Consider the following 8,553-nt stretch of genomic DNA (forward strand, 5'->3'; position numbering starts at 1 on the left):
GCTCTTTTAAGTAGTCAGCGTTGACCCCTGAGGACGCATCACCCCCGATTTTTGGACTAAATAGTATTTTTTTTCTTGAATGATAGAAGCCAAGTATCGGGTCATTCAAAAACCAACAATTAAACAAGATTTCAATTGAAAGAATATTGTTTGATAAATAATAAAAGGAGCATGAGAGTTTTTTTGTAGTTTTCTTTTTCAAAACAAAGAAAAAAACTCACCCTAGTTTTCTCCTCGCCGGTCCGTATTATAAGCCAAACGTTCAAATTCTCCCAATCCCCATCCTTATAAATGAATGAGCAAACGCGAAGAGGACAATAAAAAAAATCTTCCCCTCCCCATCCTTATAACCGAAGGAGCAAACGCGAAGGGAACAACAAAAGAAACCTTCCCCTCCCCATCCTTATAATCGAACAAGCAAACGCAAAGAGGACAACACAGGAAACCATTTTTGCCGTCGTTTCGTCTTCGGTGCGGATCCTCTGTTCTCGCATGGATTTAGCTTCTCCGGATAAGAGATCTCTGATGGTGTACATTTTGTAAGGAACGATCCAGTTCTGGGCCTCTAATTAGCAGTTTGCTTGCCGTTAGTTCGACGAGATCGAACTCGGGACAAGGAGTCATCTTCTACTTTTTAACCTTCTCGAGCATGCCCGCAGATTTGGTTTCACGCCTACCCGATTGACAAATTCGCTCGCCCTTTCCGGTTTGGTTCACGTTTCGATCGTTTCTCTTTATAAGAAGGCGAAAAGAGAAGCGGGAGTGGTTTGGTATACTCTTTTTGTCCCCATTTGTTTGTCTTTTTTTTTTTTTTTGCCTTAGATCTTCTTGAATTTCATTTAGTATTATATTCTACTTTGTAATTTTTTCTTTCTTTATATTCTTTTTTGTAGTTTCTGTGATTGTTTTGATATCCGATATCTAATTTTGCATCAGAGTCAAGATCTGTTATTATTGTGCTTCATTTCCTCTTCTTATGTTTTGAAGCTATATGTGCCTTGTGTTGTTTTGTTAGGTAGAAAAATTTTAGATCACAGTTTACTGGAATTCTTGGTTTCTTCAATCTGTACCCCTCACTGCATTGCCTAAATCTGGCACAACTCATGCCTGTATCTCCAAGCCCAACCCTTTTGATTCAGATTCTGAACCCGAAATGAATCCTAAACCTGGAAGATCTTCCTCAGGCCCTGTAATTGGTAAGAAAAATCCAGTAGGCTCTTCTTCTAGCTATGATGAGGATGAAGGAAGAGAGGCCTTGTCATATTCACATTTGACCTCTGCAGCTGCAAGAAACAGATATAAGAATGATTTTTTTTCATGATGCAGGAGGGATTACAGAACCAATCTGTGCAGGAATTAGAAAATTATGCTGCATACAAGGCTGAAGAAACAACACACAAAGTAAATGATTGTCTCAAGATTGCTCAAGTCATAAGGGAAGATGCCTCAGACATACTTGTGATGCTGCACCAGCAAGGAGAGCAGATTACACGTACTCATGAAACCACTGTTAGCATTGATCATGACCTCAGTCGGGTATGCTCTTGGAACCTGTCTTAAACTTTTATTATGCATCGAGCATCTAAATTCAATATCACTGTTTATGGAAGCTAAGTCAATGCAGTAATGCAGTCCAAAATGCACTACAGGATGTATAAAAATGCTATGATTATTTTTTTGGCAATGTATATGTTTTTCATGAATTTCCAATGCCTCTCTTTGTTCTGTGAACATTTGATGTTTATGTATTTTGGCCACTTGTCTCTCAGATATGTGAGACTGGGACATCTTTATTTTACAAATAAATATTCAGGAGAACAAATTGTGGTAATTCATGCTAATATGTAATTTTTTGCATATCGGTTGCCTATGTGATATATGTTTGTTCTGGACATAGATTATTGTCGTCATTTTGTAGTCAGGGTTTACCTATCAAACGTACCAAAACAACTTCCTAGTAATTAGTTCAACTTAGCAAATTTTTTATCTGCATGCTGGGGGAACCATAAGTGAATAAATTTAAGCTTAATCCTCTGAAAATATATCCTTGTATTAATTGATGCTTTTATTTAATTCATTTACCTGCCATTCCACTAAGCAAGATTTTCAACTTTGCTAGTTGTAAGAATATTTTTCTCAAACAACCCCTCTACTAGCAAGGGGGTATTGATGGGAGCCTTGTGCATTAGTCGCCCGATAAGAATATTTCTCTATCCTCATCACTGTTAAAAGAGCACTGCATTGAATAAAATTCAAAAGTTTTGTGAAGTTAACCCTTTCGTAATTCTTTTTTAAATATACTTTTGTCAGTACATATTCTTGTTACTGCTTAAAAAAAATATTTATGGAATAAAAAGAGAATTTTGTATACGAATAAATGTAAGTTGGTCGTAACACATAGCAGAATTAAACAAAAATCATAATCAAATCGGACATCAAGATTTATGTGGAAACCTTCCCCCAAACATGAAGGGTAAAAAACCACGGGACAAGGATTACGTCATTGTGTACAATATATAAAATCTCTCCAAGTGGTCACAGTAAGAATTCATTGTAAATCTGATCTAACCTGAGATGAGAACATTGCCTGGATGATTGAGAACAACCTCTGCGTTGTCCTTGTCTTCTTCCTTTTCCTTTTTCTCTTGTTTTTCAGCCCTCAACTGTGTTGTTTCTCTCTTTTTCACAGTCATCGCTACTTCCTTTTTATGCCTTAGCCATCACACCTCTGGGTTAAAAGAGTTGAGGTTTAGATTAAATGAGAAGATTAAAGTAGACTATGGGTAATTAAAGCTCATTATGAGCTGAATAATGGGTTATCTGTCCAATAGATATTACTGCATGTGGAGTCAATAAACTATGAAATTTGTTGTTTCATTGGGTTAGTATCTATCGTTCCATGCAGCAACCTTTTTCAGTTTATAAGACAATAATGTTTTTTTTACTTAACTTGCCTTAAAAGAAGATCCTTCGATAAGACAGGTTTCCACATATCCCATCAATGTATTTTTAAGATTTGAAGTTGAATCGGGTCCATTACTTTATTATCCTCACCATCCAAAAATAGCCACCACACCTGAAGGCGATGGTAGCTTATTTGAGAATTCAGATTAAACATTATTGAGGCTCCATGTAATCCAGTCGATGCAAGAAAACTTCCGCAATCTACTTGTGAGTTCTGACTTTGAGCTTCCTTGATTCCATTTCTTCCTAATACACTTTTCCCTGGATTTCTTGCATCGGTTTGCCAGGGAATCGGAAGTATCCATCATCTTTCTCTCTTTTTCAGCCAACTAACAACAGGTGTTTTGTACTAAAAATACTTTAACTATTATGACATTGTCCAAATTAGTCTCGTGGTCGGTCCTTCACCTGTAAACTATGATAGATAGTCGATTAGGATCCACATAAAAATCCAGAGTAACTACAACAACCTGGCTTGGCTTGTTATGTATTTCATTTGCATGTTGTTATTTGTGATAATGTTGATGTTTCGTTTTCCTGTTTTCAGGTGTAGCTTCCCTTCCCTGACATGCTTTCCTTGCAGGGTGAGAAACTTTTGGGAAGCCAAAGAAAACTCACCAGATAAAGGGCCCAGTTTTTACAACAGGTATGTACAACATATACATGAATTAGTAACACTTTCTGATGTTGGTTGACATCTGTGCTTGATTTGGCACTCCTATACTTGATGATTCCTATGAAAGAAAGGCAAACCACATGGATCAAAGAGAAAAGTCAAATCCACGGCATTATTCTGAACCCACATCTGCTATGTACAAAAGTCCAGTTTTGTGTTTTTATGAGTTTAAAATGACAAATATGAGGACCACTTACTTGTGGATACATTTGACTTTCTCGTAGATTGAGAAGGCAAAACAAGATGACACCCTTTCAGACTTTAGTGATGTCTTGGGGCAGCTGAAAGGCATGGCCCTTGACATGAGTACAGAGATGGACAGGTGAGATATTCTTTTTCTATTTTTGAACGTTTTATCACATCTCTCTCTCTCTCTCTCTCTCTCTCTCTCTCTCTCTCTATTTCTTTTTATCTATTCTTGTGCATATGAATTTGCTGAAACTAAAAAATGGTATATTGGGGGCATTGATGTTTTCATGAAAATTTATAGAAGATGTTGCTCAAAATCTGCCATAGCGTTTTCTTAGTTGTGCTCCGCAATCAACATAATTTGAATATTTCTCCCCTCACTGAGATGTAACAAAAGAATTTTTGATACTTTAATATTGTTTTGTGGCAAAAACAATGGATTTTGATTTTTTTTTTTTAATGAACAATGGATTTCTTGTTTCCTTAAAGATGGTACAGAGATCTCTTGATCAAGACATAAGGCCAGTGTGATCTATAGATATTTTTAGATAGATACATTACAAGTCAGTCTAAAATAAGAATCTTTAGCAATGGTTATATGAGCCACTGAGTTTGCATTAACATCAATATTGACAAATTTATCCTGGAAATTGTTGGAAAGAAAAACTTAGATTGTTCATCATATTAGGAGGTTGTCAGCTTTACCCCTACTGGTATTTGGTACTGTATCAATGTGCCGCCATTACTGGTGATTAGAGCTTTGCCATCTTTTTAAAGTGGCTATAAAATTATGCATCTGTAACCATTTTTCTTGTTCCATATACAACTTTTTATACAACAACATGATACATTTTTGCATAAATAAATAAATATCATGTAAAGAAAAGAAACTATTATATTTGACCCTCTCTCTCTCTCTCTCTCTTTCTTCTTCTTATACCTACCTACTCTTTTTACCTTGAAAATTGGTTGAAGGTCAGTGGTTGGCCATTAGTGGGAGAATTTGGGTCATTGACAGCAGACTCATTTGAAATTTTAGAGTTTTCCAACTTTGGTGTTGCAGTTCAGACTGTAGTTTCCGCATCCTTGCTTTAGTATAGCATTCATTATATGTATCATTATAAAATAAAGAAAGAAAGAAAAATGAGCAAAATTTGGATGTTTGATTCCTAAATGAATGCATCTGCACGGCATACAAATAAGTTTAAAATGAGGAAATTTTGCTTTATAAGAAAAATCTCAAATGTTGCATGAGAACCAACCATGGACAAACCTAACAAATTTTGACGAAGAAAAAGCAGAGTGGTCATGGCCTTTTTTACTTTTCAGTGATTATTGTAGCTTTGTCATCTTTTATTTTCATCTCTTGATTCATTTAGTAGTCCATGTAAATGTTGGTGAAAAAAATTAAATATAATTATTTTTTCTGGGGTCATTCAGTTCTATGGAACAATATGTCAATGGAAGGTTGTTGGTCAAATAAGAGAAATGTATGATATATTACATCATACTTTTTGCCGCTTCCTAATTCCGTAGTCCTGTGCCATTGCACCTGCCCTTTTCCATGAGCTTTTGGATGTCTTTATCTGATCTTATTAAAGTTTAAAAAAATAACTAGAAAGAGTCTGGTGTTATGCTATCTAATTCTCTCGTTTACGCTGAGTTCATGGATTCATGGTTCCTGCCTCTTGAATGGCCCATGTAACTTGTTTTATCTGTTGCTCTATCTATCTTTTTGGTAAATGGAATCTCCTTGCTTCTTGGCAGGCAAAACAAGGCTCTGGTTGCCTGCCTTGCATGATGATGTGGAAGAGCTGAATTCCCGAGTGAAAGGAGCCAACCGACGCACTCGCCGGTTACTCGGCAAATAGGGGCTGCAGATGTTCAATCATTCAGGATAGCAGATAAGCAAGTCCTTATATTAGATTTTTTTTACCCACTTCAATTTCCATTATATGGCCACTTTTCAGCTTTTGCACATGAATTATTACATTCTTCCTGTTTATTATTACTGATTCTGTTGTAACACTTGATTACATACAAAAGGTGATGATGTCAAATTTGCATTAGAGTGCATTTAAAGAACTCCATATCATGTTAAGGTAAAGGCATGCTTGAGCTCCATATGTTGATAGCCAGAGTTCCATGCAACGCAAGACCCCTCAGTGCTTCCATTCGTTTTATGTATTTTTTCACTCAGATGGAGACGGTGCCCGTTCCATCATACATTCACCGAACAATCATGATAGGACGGTTCAGATCCATTATAATCAAGCCAGCCGCTTGATGCTCTCCCAACAACGGTCCAGACCAGACCGGAGAGAGCGTGCCAGTCTTCGTCGCCCCCCGACGCTACCGGAGATAGATAGCAATGACAGCCGCGGTATCCTTGAACCACCACCGTCACCATCCCCGCCTCGTTCCTCCGGCGTCGGAAAGCTCTTGTGGCGACTCCCTCTCGGTGTCGCTCGCCTCCGATGCCAACCCCTGAGGGTGTTGAAGTAAGATTTAGGGCACACGAATTGTCGGGTTCTAGATCCCCATCACAAAAGTCAGATTTATCCTTAATTATTTTGATACCAACACTCTGATGGTTTTGAGAGATAGGTAGTGATAGGGTACAATTTGGCAGCACGCCCTTTGATAGCATATCACAGCCACGATAGCACTAATGTGAAACTTAAAAGACGATGTAGCGTACCACGTTAGCGACTCAAACAACGCGACCATCCTACCAGCTTGTACAAGGCCGTCCAAGTGGCGTCGTCAGGTATGAAGCTGCCTCGGAATGTTCGGAACGATACCGTCGGGTACAGAGTCGCCCTGGAATACTCGGGATGGTGCCGCTTGGCGACGATCTATGAAGGTCAACCATCGTCCGCGGAATGACGTTGTCGGGTATAGAGCCGTCCCAGAATGCTCAGGACGGCGTCACTCGGTGTCGATCCATATAGGTCGATCGTCGTCCGTGCATAGAGGCATGAGCCGACCGCTTAAGGGGTCAACGATCATTAACATATGGGGTACGACCGATCCCCGTGTGTAGGTATAAAAACCCACCACCTGGCTAGCACCAAGAGGGACTTTTTTTCACTACACTTAACTCACTCTCATTCCACTCAATGCTAACTTGAGCTTCAGAGGGGTCGAGTCAGGAAATCCCCCTCCCGACCTCGACCTATGTGTAGGGGTCGGCGACGAAGAAACCAACAACAAGACTCTTAGCTCATAGCTCAACCCGACCGGACGCCCAATCCCGCCTCCCGAGTCTTTGCGTGAGTGACCTTGCACATTCGGGATCGGACCAAGCCATGTTGACTGCTTGGCCACAGCATAAAGGTTCACTAATATTTGGCGCTAGAAGGAGGGCCCGATGTCATAAGAACGCCCTCAGCAAAACAACCTGGAGGAGCATCCCAGAGAAGAGCTACACCCGACCTTCGGGTTCAGAGGGCAACCCCCACTCCCTCCGAGCCTAAAAGGAAACACCTTAACCGCAACCCCAAGCCGCTATTGGCGACTATTCAATGATCTTGGGTTGTCGCCTCCCGGGACCAGTATGGGGCAACTTCCCATCTCAACTGAGGCATTCCTTAGCCTCACTCACCAGGTCCAAGCTTTGGCAGGGATGATGCAGATCATCATCCCTTTAGTCCCTCAGCTAGCCCAACGGTCGGCGATGCCTCAGCCACTGTAATGGCAACCGCTAGCTCCTGGTCCCCCATCACCATTGGCCCCTCAACAGCCCATTGCGGTGAACATTACCCCATCACCCGAGGAGCTATCGGAGAACCTGAGGCTGATACCCAAGCATAGCATTCCCGACCCCGACACATTATCATATGACTTGGCAGACTCTCTCTGGGCTCAGTTGCGCTCGGTCAATCGACGTCTTGATGAAGTCCAAAGGGAGTTCCACAAATCCAAGGAAGAGCTCGGCGAGGTTCCCCCGGGAGGGTCACCCTTTATACAGGAGGTCCAAGATAAGCTCATCCCGCAAAGCTTTCGTCTTCCTACGCTTAAAACCTACTAGTAGCTCCGTCCAAATGGAACATGTTGCAGCATTTCGAGCTCAGATGGCCTTGTACGACACTTTGGATGCCCGAATGTGCCGAGCATTCCCTACAACTCTCTAAGGCCCAGCGTGGATGTGGTATAGCCGACTTAGGCCGACCTCGGTTGCATCCTTCAACAATTGGCCAGAGAATTTGAGCTAAATTTCCTGGCCAGTGCATGGCCAAGGCCATCTGCAGTCGTGCTCCTTAGCCTCAACCAAAAAGATGACGAGCCACTCTCCTAATTCGTCACCCGTTTCGCTAATGTGATCCAAGGAGTCCCTGATGCTCACCCTTCTTTGCTAATGTATGCATTTTTTATGGGTCTGCGACCGTCCAGATTCTTCTGGTTGCTAGTCGAACGATCGGCGATGACCGTCCCCGAGATGCTTCAGTGCATGAACCAATACATAGTCATCGAGGCGCTGGTGGCAGGAAGGTGTGAAGAGCATAAGAGGCCCCATGCAGAGTCATCCTGAGGGCAACCTTCTGTCACGAACGGTCGTCGCACACCCGCAACAACTCCGTTCAACGAACCGTTCGTCGCTCTCATCTATATGTACAGCTACTTGGCAGCATGTTTTGTCTTGGTTTTGAGTTATTTTGCTTGTAAAAATGTAAGTTCGAACAAGTTGCAGTGCTACAAAGCGATCGCTCACCGAACCGAGC

General features: G+C 41.0%; 1 pseudogene; it reads left to right on the forward strand.

Moving 5' to 3' along the window:
- The first annotated feature begins 1,320 nt into the window (after window positions 1-1,320).
- LOC103973618 (SNAP25 homologous protein SNAP33-like) lies at window positions 1,321-5,914 on the forward strand (annotated as a pseudogene).
- The last annotated feature ends 2,639 nt before the right edge of the window (window positions 5,915-8,553 follow it).

The sequence above is a fragment of the Musa acuminata genome, chromosome BXJ2-1 (assembly GCF_036884655.1).
Source record: "Musa acuminata AAA Group cultivar baxijiao chromosome BXJ2-1, Cavendish_Baxijiao_AAA, whole genome shotgun sequence".
NCBI lineage: Eukaryota > Viridiplantae > Streptophyta > Magnoliopsida > Zingiberales > Musaceae > Musa > Musa acuminata.